We start from the raw sequence: 17,396 nt of genomic DNA, 5'->3' as shown, positions 1-17,396 counted from the left end.
ATTTCAGTGATGGACAACTGAATGTAAAAGATGTTTATTTTTAATACATTTGGGTTCTATTGAGTTTATTGTCATTGTGGGAGAGAAAATTATTTAAGTTTTACCACTACCCTGAACAAATACACTTACTAAACTGAACTATTTGGTTGGGGGTTTTGATTTGTTTTGTTTTGTTTTTAAATAGCTTGAAGCATATAAAGTATGCTGGCATATCTTGTTCTGAAGCATGCATGGTTGAAGGTTACAGAATCTGCATGATACACTATAGCTTTATACAGGAACACAGGACTGGAAATGATCTAATGGTTCATCAAATCTATTGTCCTAATATTGCAGGAATCCCATTTTATAATCCCCTTCATAAACTTATCAAGTTCCGCTGTGAGTGCAGTTAGGATTTTTGCTCCTGTTACTCCAACTGGAAAATTGTTCCCAAATCTCATTGCTCCAAGTGAGAACCTGTTTCTGGTTTCTAGCATGGATTAAATTCCAGCCAGTCTGTGCCGATGGGTTGGTTCCCTTGCCAACATTGTCATTTAGTTTAAATGGCTCTCCCATCTCCCTGATGTTTGCCTCCGTGATATATTTATAGACAGCAACTGGATCCCTTAACAGCCTTTATTTTGCTAAGCTAAACAAGCCAAGCTCTTCATTCTGTCTTCTCATATGGTAGGTTCTCTATTCCCCTGATCATCCTAGAAGTCCATCTTTGTACCTGAACAAGTCTGAGGTAATGTGCTACAAATGACAAAGTACAACAGTCTTGTATAATAGCATAAGAAAAGAAACCATAGCAAACAGAGTAATAATTTCAGGCTTGCAAGGACGTGCAGTGCCAAATATTTAGGAGGTTGAGTAAAGGTTTTGAAATCTTCTAAGGGGATCTTTATTAGAAATAATGTTTTTTTTTTCTAAGTTGTTGACTGAAATTGTAGTATGAAAGGTTTTAGAGTTTTAATCAAAAACTGGGAAATCAATGAAAACTATGATTTGGTTGAGACCTTCAGCCAGCATAGTATGCAGTTGATTAGATTTGTGACAGTAATCATTTAAGAAATGCGTCTGGCATTTTGAAAGTTTGTTTGACAGCAATGACTGAGAAAATGCCTATGAACACTGTGTAGCATGTGATGAATCTTTCCTGGAGAAGCCACAATTGCATTCACACGTTGTCTTTAAGAAATTTCAATGGCAGAGTTCAGGGGGTTTGTTCCCTGGAGCAGAGTGCTCCTGTTGGTGTGAGCCACTGGAAAGCAGAAGAGAATGAGTGGACAACAGATCCCACCACCTCCCAGGACCACAGAGAAAAGGATATTTGGTCAAATCCAGTAAGCCCCTGGTCTCTTGTGCCATAGCTTCTTGGAAAACTCAAGGAAACTCCTGACTCCCAGCTGTTAAGACTGTGACAGCAATCTTTTTCGGCTGTTTTACTTTTAATCCTTACTGAGTCGATAGTTCAATCAAGTTTCAAGGGGAGCTTCATACAGAAACTTTTTTGCAGTCACGCTGAGCCTGCCATCCCAGCGCTTGGGGCTGCAATCATTGAAGCGTAGGATGCCTCTGTTAGTGTGGCGGAGAGATATTGTTGGGTTGGAGGGCGGGGGGCATTTGTTTTTCTACAATCCTTCTTTTCTCAAGAATAAACACACTGATTTCTTTTTTAGCTTTTCTCTGTCCTGTAGCATAAGGAAAAAAGAGCTTTTGTAATACGCTGTAGGAAAAGAGAAGCACAAATTTAAGCTGGTACATGCCCATACGAAGATCAATGAAAATGAAAATCTTTTAAAATACAAGCAATTTCTTAAGCAAGAGCAAAGGGGAATCCCAACCATGATTACAAGCAATTAAATACACAATTAAGGAAATACCTGTCAGGGCACTGCATAGGTGGCTGCTCCCTGGGGGCTGGGAGCAGGGGGAATCCCCATAGGGGCTAGTGGGCTGGGGGCAGCCCCAGCCCTGGACATCAGGCACTTCCCTGGGGACGGGGATGGGCCAAGGGCCCAAAAGCGGGCCAGGCTTGGTGGGGCCCATGGCTGGGCAGGGCAGGGCTGTGGGGAGCTGGAGACCGGCCCTCCTGCGGCCATGCTGGGGCAGGGGCTGATGGCCCCAGGGGGGCTGACATGGGGTCCTGGGCCCTCAGGGCCCTGACAATAAATTAAATGGAACTGTAACTCTAACAAACATTTCTGACGATAATAGTCGTCATCAACTAGCAGATTTGATAGTGGAAGCTGTCGCATGCTGCCTGCCCCCGTGATGGCCTGTGGGCCGTGGGAAGTAGGTGCCCCTTCAGGCATCCCAAAGCCTTCTTCAGTGATGCTGGTGGGCCGTAGGGTGCTTGCCAAAATCAGCTTCAGTTTGTGTCCTATTCTGACTAGCTGTGCATAGCCAGACCTTCACAGTGCCCCACCAGACTGTCCGTCCAGAAGGACTTGCCATCCCCAGTGTGACAGCTGGGGCTTGCAGCTGCAAAGGAGTGAAAAGCAGCATCGAAAGCTCTTTGCTTTCCCTGGCTGTTCCTTTGAGGGTCCTGGGAACTGTGCCTTGTAGATCAATGGGAAGATGGGGACTTTCATCAAAGTTGTCGTTAGGATATCTTGGCCAACCTGCCAAAGAAAACTCCAGCTTTCCTTCTGCTGTTTGGTTCCCCGATTCGTGATGCATCGGGGGAAAGGGGGCATGTGTATGTGAATGAGGAAAGTTGAGAGGCTTTCTCCAAAACAAATCTACAGAGAATCAACAGCTTCGTATTAGTGCACTGAGAGTACAGAACAAAAATTATTCTATTTAGTGCATGTGATTAAAACTCTCAAGGACTGGTTTGGAAAAAACAGCCCAAGAGGCACCCTGCTGTGCAAAGGGCTGTGATGTTATTGCAGCCCTGTTAGGTTAAAGATGCTAGTGAGGCAAAGTCTGCAAGCCAAGCTGCTGCTTTCAGTAGCCTAATGGGTGGTTGGGAGCGTTTTTGATGTACCTGTGTGATGGCTGTGAGTGAACTACCAGCTTTATTCAAGTCAGTAGCAAAATCCCATGGGCTTTTCAGTACAACACAATGTTGTATAATGGAAAGTATTTTAATTAAATACAGTGATATTCATCCTGACTGTTTCTTTTGCTCACCATATTTACTGTAGCATCACTTAGTTAAAATGGAGAATAAGACATGTATAGGCATAAATATTATCTCAAGATATTTTAATGTTTAATGAAGAAAAAGGTTTTCCAGAGTAGTGTAAAACATCTACCTTTTCCTGCTGCTTGGTAAAACATCAGAAGATCTAAATTACTCAAGTCCTAACTGTGTTCCAGATGTCTCCTCTTGGGTAGATTTAGAGGTAGTTACTACACTTGTAAGATGACTTTAAAACAATATATAGTGGAGGGAAAGTACTCTTAAGGGCCTATTTTTAAACCATGTCTCCTATGAACAAGGTTTCTGCAAATCATGAACAACACCACTTTTTTTGCATTCAGTACATCAGTTTTTAATCTCATTTAGACTGATAAAAATCCAGAGTAACTTCTTTAAACTCAGAAGAGTCAAGACAAATTAGGTCAGCATTTGACCCATTAAGCCTTGGTCCACCCTTTTTGTAATCTTAATAATTAGTATGAGCTGATTGACAGAAAACTATTCTTTGTTTCTTATACTTTGTGAATTGCACTGAAAATGAAGCTCTTCATTGTGAAAAGATGGCTCACTCTTTTATTAGCTCTAGATAGTTGCATATTAACTTTTAAAGACAATAGTCTTGATCCTTCCTCTGTTCAAATTAATGAGAAAACTCTCACTGACTTTTTTGAAGGACAAACTTTTTGTAGGGCAAAGAATTAATTTCTGTAAATCCCATGTGCCTCATACAAATTATCTCTACTTTGCTTCTTGTAAACTGTCATACCAGATGTGATTCAGAGCTTGTGGGTATAACAGTGTGATAACCTGAATTCTTGCACTTGTAGGAAATGCTTTCTACTATTAATAAATAGATGGATAATTGCTCAATTTTCTCCTAGAACTAGCTGTTCAAGACTGAAGTTTCCTAAACAAATTTTCAAGAAAATTAAAGTATTTATCAATAAAATAATCTGGGTTTTTTCCTATAAAGCCAAGTTTTACTTAATGTGTTTGCACCAATTTAATTGTGATTACAGCTGGCTAAGATTTCATTATTGTATCTATCCTTGTGTTGTTCATAATCCAATAAATCTTGTTCTTTCAATTCAGAGCAAGGACAAAAAAAAAAATCTACAAATACCAAGTTGGTATTTGCTATTTTGCAAGAATTCACATACAGTTTGTTAAGAAATAATGGGGAAACGTGCCATACACTGTTCTAACTGCTATTAACTTAGACACCACAGTAGTCCTGCTTTATTCCTTAAATGGTAATGTCCCTAGTAAGACTACATTGTTGTTAGAAGAACTATATAAATGATTTAAATAACACTCAGTCTGTAGAGTAGAACAAAATTGCTACTGGTTTCTTTAAAAAGATCACAGCTTTCCAGAACACCATGTTCTCCTTGACGAAATGTTTTGCCAAAGGAAAGACCTTCACGGTCTCACAGCCCTCAGAAGCTCACGGAGCCTGCCTGGACACATCACTGCTCAGATCCATTGGCTCTGATCTTTCCATGCTAGCTGTCTCTGAAGCGGGTTTGACCTACCAAACTTTGCTTATACCACAACCGTGCTGCACAGTTGAGAAAGTCAAGGCAGAATTCAGGGAATCCACAAGGTGGATTCAAATTCTGTTCATTTATGCAAACTAATCAAATGCATGAATGAGCTTTTATCAACATGAGACCTTGACTCCCTCCAGTGTTATGGCTCTGTTCCCCATATGCCCTGCAACATCCCCAGCTTTCCAGTAGCAATGCTCTCAGTTCCCTCCACAACGTCTAACTCTGCTCTCAGTTCCCTCCCTAACAACGTCTGCTGTACCTCCATGGTATTTGGAGTTGTCACCATGTCCCCAGCCTTCCTTTGCTTTGTGGGCTGTGAAAGAAACTGGTCTGCAGCTCTTGCTGTGCTGCGGATTGCCCAGCTTGAGTAGCCAAGGGAGTCATGCATTCTCACTGAGCAGCTAGAAGTCTGCAGACTGTGTGCAGTGTGACTAATAGATGGGCCAAGCTGGGCATGCTACTCCTCTGCTGTCATTTCGTCATTGCATTGCATTGCATTGCATTGCATTGCACATATTCTGCAGAACTAGTCTACTCCATGAGGAACCCAGTGCGTTACCTGCCAGCTTTTCCTTCCCTCATTACAGCTGCTTTTTTTTTGGGATGGAGGGGGTTGGTTACTTGGTGTTCATTGCTAAATTAAAGGAGAAAGCTGTGACTTGTGGTACTGGCTCTTAGGAGGCAGCAGGAGTGCGAGGTCTTACCACCTGAGTTTGTATACTGTATCATACCTACAAACATGTTGCCTAGTGTATTCTGGATTCTTCAGGTCGCTGTGCTCTGTCATGGTTTTCGAGACACATGGAGAAAGTCAATGGGAATCTCTAAATTGAAAAATATAATTATTTTCAAGCCACTTTAAGTCTGGAAGTCTGTGTTTTCTAGCTGGCCTGCTGGCTGGCAGGCAGAGCAAGCAGAACATGCTGCTTCTCACTTTGTCCTCACATGCAGCCCCTGAGCCTTATCTTTTCTCTAGGGAGCAGCAGGGACCCCAGTCAGCCTCAGGTGGGAGCAGCAGAGCGATGGCAGAGGGACACCTCCATCCTCGACTCCCTCCTCCCCCCTCCGGACCTAGATTCTAGCGAAGCCCCTGCTCTGGAAGCATCCCTCGACACAGGTATTACTCCACACCATGGGCTGTCTGGCTGAGATGCAGGAGCTTCCAGGTGGAGCCACGCTCCTAAATTAATAACATTCAGGAGATGCTGTTGCAATAGCATGGCTGGAAAGCAACGCTTGAGCTTCCCGCAGATGTCAGCTCCAGGAGGTGACCAAAATGACTTATGTTAATCTCTTGTCTTTCAAAGGCTCATCTGAATTGCAGAGCTGTCAAAGCCCTCAGGGACTGTTGAGGATTACCAAGGACATCCTGAATGTACATTATTTTCCCTGAAATTTTTTAGCATAATGAGTTAATAATGAGCATCCTGAGTTAACAAGTTAGCGTAACGAGGAACTCTTCAGCACGCACTGCTGACTTTTATGACCATACTGGGTGTCTCACAATATCCATCTGGGATTCTGCCTGTCTTTTAAAAGCCCCATTGCTAGTATCACATTGGTTATACAGTAATCTTTATTTCCAGTTTTAAAATGGCTAATGGTGCTGGAACATACTTTGAAATTGTGAACCCAGCTCAAAAACTGGAAGGCAATCACTAACTGATTTTATAAAAATTTCACAACTTTAAGCCCAATATCATATTATATTTTTAAATGTCTGATTCATTTGGAAAGCTCAGGGTTGTCTATATGAATTATGGCCCCAGAAGATCTATCTCAAGAGTCAGAAAGCAACTCCATTTGTAGTCAAGGACTGTAAACACAATCTTCCTGGAACTGAAAGTTATATGTTGTGCAATTTTTATGGCTTATATAGCATTTCTATTTTTAGTTGGTTGAAACCTGCAATACATCATATAATCCTTCTTAAATTGTCATTCATAATGCTAAGTTAATATATATTAACTTGGCACAAATAAGTTATTTTCTTTTTTAAATCCATACAGTTACTATTTTGCCTAACAATGTTACAGAAGCAAAACTTTATTTTTCTCTGATACAAAGTTGATGTAAGTACAAACTGCTAATGGTGTGTTTCTAGTTATGGAATTTTTAAACCAAATTAAAAAAAAACCATAGTATTTTCTTTTTTATTTAAAAATATGCATATGTTATGAAGTCCAATAACTGTTCCATTACTTCAATAAAACATTTATTTAATCCTCCACCTTTATAGGCATTTGGAAAAGTTTATCTGACATTTGAGAAAACCTAATAAAATTGCACTTTTCAGCTTTTTTTGAAGATACAATGGGAAGAACAATTCTGGTTTTCTTCCTTTCTAGAAATGCATCTTCAAGGTATAAGAGACCAGGCAGTGACAAGTATTTATAGAGAACTCTCCAGCCTTGTTCTTGCTTACTTAAATAGAGATAATGTAATGTATTTGGCTATCTGCAGAAATTGTTTGTGCAACATTACTTCATACCCTGGCTGAGCAGAGGGCAGGGGAGCTAAGCCTGCTGCTGGCACACCAGTTCATGGTCTCTCTGCCATAATGCTAAATGCTTGCTTCTGACAATATTTTTATTTTTTAGGCTTTCCTATCCCTCTGATTATAATCCTTTGTCTTCAACACATATACTTATTTCAACAAGTCCGCAGTTTGTCGAATACTCGGTGTTTGCTGCTTTCCGTGGGGTATGGCCAGGTGCTTTCTAGTGCCTGGAAGGCCGGAGCTACATCTGAGCCACGCTACCACGCTGGCTTGTGCTGCCAAGCATTTTTCCATGCAGGCTTTTTTTTTTTCTTGATGCCAAAAAGTAATAAAATTTGTATCAGTAAGTACAATTATAATAAAGATTTTTTTTCAAGCATGACAGCTACCTTAGGTCAAGCATGTGGCAAACTCCCAGAGATTCTCTAAATATGGCCACTTCATACCAGGTCAGTTTTGCAGTCCTGGAATCAACTGACAAACTGCTGATTGATTTTTTTTTTTTTTAATTTATTCTGTCCGTTTGGCATGCAGTCAATGATGTTGTATGGGATGAATTTAAAAGATATAGTAGGATACCAGATTTTGGAATTAACTTTGATTAAATGAGTTACAGAACTTAATATAGAGGCAAATGGGTTTTTTTGGTTTTGACTGAGTTTAATGATTTATCTAAGACAGTGATATACAAATCCTAAAGCACTGTGCTGATAAAAGAAAATCTGAAAGTGTAACTGAATAGAAATTAACATGAACTGATGAATTTAATTTAGTTTCCTAGCTGATAAATATTATAATAACAAACAAATTTATGTATTCCTCAAATTACATTTAGTTTAGCAGAGTCTTTCAGGTTTAAGGATATAAAATACTCTCAATTAATAATTCAGTAAGGAAATATTTATTCAACATGCAGACTTTGTCCTGACTTTTCTGAAAGCCTTGTGAAGTATTCTCAGTATATATACAGCGGAGGCTCAGCCGGTTAGTCTGAGCTTGCTTTTTCTGGACAGCTGTGCTTACCAGTCGGCTACTGGGTGCTCTGGAGAGCTGCCCTTTAACTTTCAGCTGGGCAGGTCTGAAAAAACCTCTTTCACCTCTGAAATTCTTGCAGTGTGCATGTGGACAAATACAGATAAGAAAAAGCTCTTATCTGTGGGCTATGCAGTGAATATTAAGAGGAAAGAGGTGGTACTCCAAGCTCACTTAGACATTGTCACTAGGGATAGAAACCCAAGTGAGGTTTACTCTCACTGCAAGTAAAACAGTATGTGAAATGTGAAATGAGCACATGAGAATACTTTCTGTTACATCTTGTTTCTTAAGATAGCTAAATATAGCACCTTAATATGACAAGAGGTGAATCTGCATCCTCACAGGAGGAAAAGTGGTTAATCTTCCTCTTCCCAAACCACACGTGAGAAGCTAAAAGGCAATAACAATACCATTTTGAGCAATTCAGAGGCAGGAGGAAAGATGATAACTAGCATTTACACCCAAGAAAGCTGCTGCCTGGGCAGCACAGGGTCCGGCTTGCTCCCGACGGAGGCAAGAAGTGACAGAGCTGCCAAGAGCGACCGCAGCAGGTCCTTGCCAAGGCCATGGGTCCACCACACATGCACAGGAGAAGCAGCCCAAAGTAATTTCTCAGTCACCTAAACTTCCTTGAAGGCAGATGAAAAATATTTAAGTAAACAAATAAGTAATGTGGAGACATTACATAACTGCTGGGTCAGACAGTTTTTCACTCAATACAGAGAAACAGTCATTTCCCTATTTATATGCTGCTTTCTTACCTGACTTCTTACCTGATTTACCAATCATATACCATCTGTATATGCCTCTCCCCTTTTTTTTTTTTGCATGATGACTAAAGTTTTTGGCATTATTGTGAAAAGTCAAATCAGTCTTTTAAATTTGTATTGAGAGACATAGTGATGCCTTAATATTTAGGGGCACCCACCAATTCCCTTCAGCATCACTGAGACCCACATTGCTTTTCTGTCATTCACTTCCTCATAGGAAATAAGAACTTGAAAATTTTATGGGTTTTTTTTCAGATTTACCTTAATTATTAAAAATGAGTTTCTGGTTTCACTTGCTCTAGCTAAAAGAAAGCTATCATAGATCCATTGTTTATTGCTGTTTCTTAAATGACTTGTTTTGGGCAATAATGGCCAAATTCCCCCACTTTTCCTCCCAAGAAAGAGAGTTCAGCACAAGGAGTTGTAGCTGGATAGTCAAATGAGCTCATTTCCCAGTTAGGTAGCTCAGTAAGGGCGAGCTTTTGACTCTTTTCAGTACTTTTTAGAAATACTGGGTTCTCTGCTCCTCTTGGCCAGAAGCGTCCCTGCAGCAGCGGTCTGTGTACTGATGCCTTGTAGAAAAATCCACCCCTACAGCACAAGCCACTTGAGTTTGTGGCTTCATTAACACAAAGCCGGCAGGGTTGGATATAGCAGGGACTGTGAGGGATGGACACAGTCCCACAGCCTCTGTCATGTCCTAACATTTGCCACTAAGTGTGGCACTGTGTCAGATGCTGATAATGAGGTGCCAAATACATGCTATTGCCTCCCCACCCAACAGCAAAATCGGCCTTTGTGGTGACACATTTATGGATCCAGCACCAGTTTATCAGCCATCTTACTGATGTGCCCAAATTAGGGGCACAACCTCTTCAGAGAGGTCAGTGGTGGCTCAGAGGGGCAAAACTGAGACCTCCCAGCACATCCCAGGGGCAGGATGCAGTGGTGTCCTCCAGCCATGTCCTCTCACAGGGAGGGTGGAGCAACACCGCTCTCTGCCCAGCATCTTTTGCCATGGAAAGAAAACCAGGGGATGCTTTCCCTGATAGACAGGAGCCATGGTGGGCTTCAGCAGTGGTCACTGCAGCTGCATGACTGAGGACAAGGACAGGCCTGAAGTCTTAACATAGCCTCAGAGAGCTCGGGCTCCATTTCAAAGACACTGCAGATTATGGATGAAACCTAAACTCCTAGCTCAGTCACACAAGTGAGATACTTAAAGCTGAACAGTGTGAATTTGTGCCAGTGCAGATGATTTTGTCTTCATGTAGGCTTGTAAAACACCCACTCCATTTGTAGAAGCTCTTTATAATATCTTTCCATGGCTCTGAACTGAAATTACTTTCTAAGAAAAGCAGCTAAGAATTTTTTACTCTATCTTAGTGGAAAAAAAGAAAATTTAACCTTTTTTAAAAAGTTAAGTAAGGTAGGGTGTTTAGCTAGTTGCAACAAGGCAAACACAATTCACAGATTTTATCCCTGTTGAAACTGGGTTTTAAGAAGTCACAGGCATTAAAGCAACTTGAATCTGGCAGCAGGTAACTTTAGTTATGTTAATGTGAGACCAAGCCCAAGCAGAGATATTTATTTGCTTCTTCCTTCTCTCTTCCATCCCTGCTCAAAGTAGCTATGCTGTGTTTTCAGCTTAGCCTGACTTTCTGCTCTGAACTAAAAAGCCAGGTGAAGATTTGAACAGATTAACATTGACAGGCTGTTCAAAAAAAGATCAAAACCAGCTCAACCTGTAGATGCAGGATAACTCTTTAACTTCATTCTTTTCAAGTGAAGAAATCGTCTACGGATTTTAAAACCAAGACATTAGAAGAGGCACATAAATAAGGTTTCTATAAATTAAAGCTATTAAAGTGGATGAGGCCATTTTCAATGCTCAGGTGAGGTATCTGCAGGTTTTGTGCTGCTCCCTGTCAGCATGAGGCATTGGTATTATTTAAATCAGTTAGGCTGACATTTACTTTTTTACTTTCTTTGCCACAAGTTCTGAAGTCAGTGGAAAGCCTGCAGGATTACTGGGAAATAATGACAGTCACTGCGCTGGCACTGCCAGGAATGAAGTAAGACCCTCCTTGCCTTTTACCTCTTTACAAATAGTAATGACAAGTGAAGGCCAGGGCTTTGAATAATGCAAGGGCCACTCTGGAGCCTCGCAGTGCTAGTCCCCTTATCAGTGACATGAAGCAGAAGAGCTCAAAGTTTGTGCCACGGAGCCCAGCAAAAGCCAGTAGAAGCCTGGTGTGAAGTGGGGATGTTGTGCAACCTCTCTCTCTACTTCAGCTGCCCTGTCTCTTCCCAACCCCTGCTGAACTAACTGCTCTGTCTCCAGACCATCCTTCAGTAGCAACTTAAAAATACGCCTCTAGAATAAGTAATATACTTCTGTGTGCTTTGACCTAACTAACTTGAAAAAATATGGATTCTTTTCTGTTTTCCCACCACCCTCCGCTTATTTTCTCTCTGCAGACTGTGTATTTATGGTGAGTTGCACTTTCCCTTTGCATGGCTGATTAATTTTCCATTTCCTTTGTTTGTAAAGGAGCAAGCTGTGGAAAGGAAAAGCCGTAAATTAAACAGTGCCAGGGCATGAGCACAGATACTGGAAGGTGAATGTCTGTACTCTTATTAAGCCGTTGGAGTGGTCCCCGGCACACTTTTGGCCAGGCCACTTAACACCCTCCTGAACCATTTGAGAGCGTGTTTCGGGAGTCAGCATGGGCTAGGAGCAATTCCCAGTGGGCAGTGTGGATGCAGCCAGCGTGTTATGGATGCTAAGAGGGCTTAAGAGCCTGAAGGATTTTCCAGGACAGCTGGCCTCACAGTCAGAGAACAGTCCTGGACATGGTTAATCTCCAGTATACATGTAGCCAGAGAATTTTTTTTTTTTTTCCCCCAACAGGAAAAATATTATTGTAAAACCACCACAATTGATAGTGAAACTCAAGGGCAGGTTCAGTATCAGAGATACTATTTTTAACTCCTTGTTTTGAAACCAGTTAAACTTCACAGAGGAGGAACCTTTTGGGAGGTGGAAGGCAGCCCAGTCTAGGAGGGGGTTAAATTCACCTCTCACCAAATGACCAGGCATTCATGTGCAAGCTGGTACTCTGTGTCTATCAACAACTGAAACTTCCTACAAAGGAGTCACTGAGAGAGATTTGGAACTTGCTCCCTGCTTTGGTTGACAGCTGAAATTTGAGATGCTGCAGATGTGTTTTTACACTCTTGTCTCTTGGAGACAATATTTGTAGAAGATACAGGTCCTCTGTATAATTTTTTTTCCCTTTGCTGTAAAATCTGTAAGGGTATCCACATCATGATTATTTTTCATTATTTTTATAAAACAAAAGAAGGATAAATTAGTCAAATGTAAAATGTACCTATAGTTGTTTACTAGTTTCAGCAAAATCAGAGCTGTGCAAATCATGGCTACCGAAAAGAATACGGGATTCACAATTCACATCTGGTCAGCAAGAGACAGCAAAATACTTCCCTCAACCCAAAGCCCGAAGTTTGCTTTTGGGACATTTAGCTTTTTGTATTGTCTCATACTTGTTAAAATCCAAGTTAATTTTGAAATAAAAAATAATTTTAAAGTGAAAAGTTGAAATAGATTTTGTAGAAAGTTAATAAGAGTTAGTTTCCTCATTTCCTAATTGCATTCCCTGTTTGCCCCATGATTTGTTCCTAGGTTAAAGTAGGATTGCAAAGACCACAGAATGACTTTACTTTCCATGCTGTGTTCCCTCAGTGATGTATCAGTTTTAGGTATTTTGATTGGTCATTATAAGGATAGGAAGAAGGGACTCGGAGGCAAGAGCTGTGATGATTATCAGCCTGCTCCTGTCTATTGCTGCTTTCAGCAGTTTCCTGCCATCTTGGAAGCAGAAAATGCATTGTTATAGCAGCAGAGGTCTTTAGAAACTACTTACAAGAGCTATAGCGTGGTTCGTAAGTCCACAGTATATTTGATCTTGCACAGTATATTTGATCTTGCAAGTTATCAGCTTGGTTCTATGCTGTCAACAAAAATAAATGACTAATGCTTATCTAACACCAAAGATTACCCATCGGCAGGAGTGAAAAATCTTTGGTAGGCCAGCTAATCTGCATCACCTCTCTTACCATTTTCCAGGCACGTTCTGGTCATTGTGATAAAACAAATGTTTAGTGGGTTTGGACTGAAACTAATGGTGACATTGCTAGCTTTATCTTCCTGTGAAGTTCACAGTTTGATTTTCAATTGAAATGGCATAACTTAAACGGGCAGAAAACTGTAAAACAATACGTGAAAAATCATGATAGGGTGCAGTGGTCATCCAGCACTCAAGGGGTGGCTGTATCTCAAGGCAGGCAATGTCAGCTGGGTGCAAGGTATGCAGCCCGAGGAAGCAGGGGGATCTCTTTCCTCCAAGGATCCGTGCTTTTCCTTCAAATCAGGAGTAGTCCTGGGCACAGGACACTCCAGTAGGCTGGAAACAGGCCGGGAAGAGGGATGAGTGGGAACCAACCTACTCCCCTATCTCCCAGCTCAGCTGAAACATGCTAGAAAGGCTGCACTGCAGGCAATTAGCACTGTTGCCACCTACCTTGCTCCTAGCCAGTCCCTTTCAGCCACATAGCCACTCCAGAGAATAAATATCTCAACCCTCGTCAGACCTAGTGGCATGTTTCTCTAGTGGTATCAGCTACTTGAGCTGTCTCTTCTCTGTGACTCCTGTTTGTACTTTCTGGCAGCTGGGAAGCACAGTAATCAAAACACGGGTAGAGTGATATATAAAAGTTTATTTTTTTTGACTGAATGATGATCTAATAGCTTATCGTTCCTCATGCCTCATGCATCCAAGATGTTTTTCCAGATGAAGCCTGGGAAACATGAATCTTTGTGAAGCAAGTCTATGTTACTCCTTAGTTGGTCAGCATGCATTACTCAAGTAAAAGTATTCCAGCTGAAACCACAAGTTTTCCTGAAAATGACAAAATGAATGGAATTATACCAGCATAAACTCTGTTCTTTGTAAATCTGTGCTATAATTTAGCCAGAGAAGAGTTTATCTTGGAATTAAGAAAATGGTGTTAAAGTGGTATAAATCTGCCTTAGTGATGACTGGGTTTCCTCTTTTAGTTTTGTGAAATCCTTTTCTGCTTTCACGCAGATGATACCTATTCAGAATGGCACCTGGATATGGAATTTTCAGAAATCTTTTTCTTTTCTTCTTGAGAATACATTTATGCTTATTCCTCTCCTTTCTTTCTTCAAGCAAAGGCGCTATTGTTGATATAATCCTTGGTGAATATAATCCATGTGCTACTATGCTCCACTGTTATAAGAATCAATTTTAGGAGCTATAAAATAAATCTTTGATAAAGCAAAAAGGCTTTGCTGATTCTCATGCTGTACCTCAACAAGTGTGTCTGCTATAACTTTGCTACTTTTCTACACTATTTGCAAGCAGCATAAAAAGAAAAGTTCTGTTCACCAAAATAGATTAGGGAATAATGAGATAGTGATGTTTTGATAGAAGAAAACAATGTGTCCTGCATCTAAAACAGTCACTGCATTTTTGTCAGATAGATACCCTTACAGGGACAAATTCTCCTTCTTTCTCATAATTAAAAAGACTCAAGTTTCTTGCACTGATGAGAATCCATGTATCGTATGACAAAATGAGGGAGACACCGTGACATCCGTCTGCCATGGGGCAGTATTGCCTTCCTCCACGGGCTCCTCTGAGCAACACCATGGCCTCTCCCCCTCACTCGAGCGCAGGCAGTGGATGCAGCCCAGGGACCCGCCCAATCTCCTGCATCTGGCAAAGGGCTTACAGGGTGGGAGGGAGCCCACAGAGCAGCACTCCCAATGCAGGTGGTGCAAACCCCGCTATGGAGGCAGCGTCAACAGGATGACATGAACATTTCTTCTTCAGCACATGAGGCTCAGCACGCGTGCTTAGGCATTGCTTCTCTTAACACCTGTATGACAAATGCTTTTCCAGCGCAGCAAGCAGACCAGGTGAAAGGATGAAGGCAGTAGTGATGTTATGTAGCTAGACTAGCCACAAGTCCTCTCCTAGTCTGTATAAGAATTACAGCCCTGTGGCTTGGTTATGCTAGCTGTTTACTGAGAATTGTCCTGATTCATAAAGTATCTGTAGCTCTATGCCGATACTCCAACAACAAGGGCAAGCAGCTAACACATGCTCTCACAAAAGCACATGGGTAACGTATAATATTGTCAGAAGGAACAAAGACCTTTTCTTGTTTGCTCTTGCAGATAAGTCATGATGCATATGAGGGCAAGAGATTGGGGGAGGGTGAGAGAGCACAGTGGATTAGTGCTCTAGGCGTGAATGTTTAGAAATTCAGGAAACTCCAGAATTGCTAAGGGTAGATATTTATTCCATTCTTCATTGTATTAGTCATTTGGTTTAGCACTCTCCTCTGACCAGCATGACTGAAGCAATCACTGGAGTCATCTGCAAAAGCAAAACCAAGAATGAGGTCTGCGTTCCCTTGGCACAGTGTTGTTCAGCTATCGCACAGTCCGGAGTCTGACACATCTGCTTCATGCAGCATCCAAGTCCAACTGGGCAGTATTGCTCAGCATGTGCCTCTGCACAATGCAGCCGTCAGTTCCTACCTGGTCCTATGACAACATCTTGGTAGCATGATTCCTTTTCATTTCTTCAAGTCAGACAAAATAATAATAACAAACATTTGCAGAGTCCAGGAAAACATCCTGGAATAGCTAATAATAAGGAATAACTAATAATAAAACTAATTTTAATCAGTCTCTGAGGTGGTGTGAACTGTTGCATCTCTACATGTTTGTCCTGTGAAAGCCACACCACTGAGGCCATGTAGCCTTACTTTTGGCTATCCAGATCCCTTGGGGCTAAAGCCATCCATCCCCATCTGAGGTGGTGCTTGCTGAGGACTTCTAAGCCAACGACATCAATTTGGTGTCCCTATCTTCCTCTCTTCCTGACACCTGAGAAGGTGTCTTCTTTTTTTGTATTTTTGTTTCATGTTTTTTTCTTGCTATCTACTACTTGCAGATACAGACTGGTATTATTTAAAAAAATTTCCAGCTCTCCTCCTCATTTAAGCGGTGTTTCAGATCTGATGGAGGTTTTATATGATTTGGTCTCCATTTTGAGTATATTTAAATTATTTTTCACTCCTGGTGCTATACATTGATCGGTAATCCCTGGGCAGAGATTTGGCTTGCTCAGTGTCTGAGTTCTCAGCAATCTCCCCTGTGTACCAGGAGCTTCTGCATAGAGCTTTGCCCCACTCCAAACGCCTGCGCAGCAGGGCCTCTGAAAGATACAGTTCCCCATCATACAGTTCCCAAAGCCACAGCTGAGAAACAATTCCAGTTTTGGCTCACTAATAACCCAATTGCACTGACCCTACAATATATTGTTAGCCTGTCAGAAACCCAGCACTTTCATGTGATAACTTAATCAGTTAGATCTGCAACTGAACTCCAGACTACAAATTTATAGCCAAAGGCAACAACGGTATCATGGCTGTAAATCAATTTTTTTTTATTATAACATATTTTTTTTTTAAAGGAATGCACTACAGAGCCAAAATCAGCATGTCCAATTAGCACGAGGGACTACACGTTAAGTTCAAAGAACCCTTTTGCGTTATCTGATTCTAATAGCACTAGTAATGGAGCCTAATCTAACCTGTCATTTCAAGAGCTACAGGGAGACAAATTGCTGTCAATGGGGGAAAGGTTTGGAACAGCATGCAGCCTGTCCTCTCCTGACATCCTACTCAGCAAATTCCTCACAGATTTCCTCCTGATGTCAGTAAAACTAACATAAAGGTTATTTCATAAACTCTTGTGTGGACTGCTAACTTGTGAAAACCGAAGGACCCATGCCCAGAACAACAATACAGACTCAAGTAAATAATCGTAGCATTTGTCCTTTGTGCTTAAAGCTTAACAGACGAGTGAAACAGAGGAGAGGCTGAAGAGTTCCCATGCCAAGTACCAATGTTGTGAGCACATATTGAAATGAGTAGCCAATAAATGTCGAAATCAAGGTGACTGATCATATAAAGACTTCTTGTTTGACTGGAGGCTGTTAGGAAAGGTTTCCAGTTTAACATGCAATATGATGAGGGGTGGAAAAAAAACAGTAGAGTTAAATATTAAATGCTAAAGTCATTATAAATCATACCAGCTATTTCTTCAGAGAACACAATCCCTTCAGCAGATCAGGAATGGTGTAAGATATAGAGACGTGATCAGGGCAGACAGCAGGAGGACATTTGTTACCAGTGTTAGACTGGCAGTGTCCCCAGAATCAATTCTGGAACCCTGGTGAAATAACAGATAGGCAAAGTTTTGGGATTTGCATACCAAA

General features: G+C 41.2%; 1 protein-coding gene across 5 annotated transcripts in view; it reads left to right on the top strand.

The window, feature by feature from the left end:
- The window catches only part of FILIP1 (filamin A interacting protein 1), a 110,847-nt gene that overhangs the window by 22,914 nt on the left and 70,537 nt on the right, over window positions 1-17,396 (top strand). For 3 of the 5 annotated variants that reach the window (XM_072855318.1, XM_072855314.1, XM_072855312.1), the window contains exon 2: window positions 5,666-5,806. The exons of the other annotated variants lie outside the window; for them this stretch is intronic. The gene's annotated coding sequence lies outside the window, so the exon portion shown is untranslated. The remainder of the gene's footprint in view (window positions 1-5,665; window positions 5,807-17,396) is intronic. 5 annotated transcript variants of the gene reach the window in all.

This window comes from Ciconia boyciana, chromosome 3 (genome assembly GCF_034638445.1).
Source record: "Ciconia boyciana chromosome 3, ASM3463844v1, whole genome shotgun sequence".
Lineage (NCBI taxonomy): Eukaryota > Metazoa > Chordata > Aves > Ciconiiformes > Ciconiidae > Ciconia > Ciconia boyciana.
Note: the sequence above shows the minus strand (reverse complement) of the source record. Positions and strands in the feature narration are given on the sequence as shown.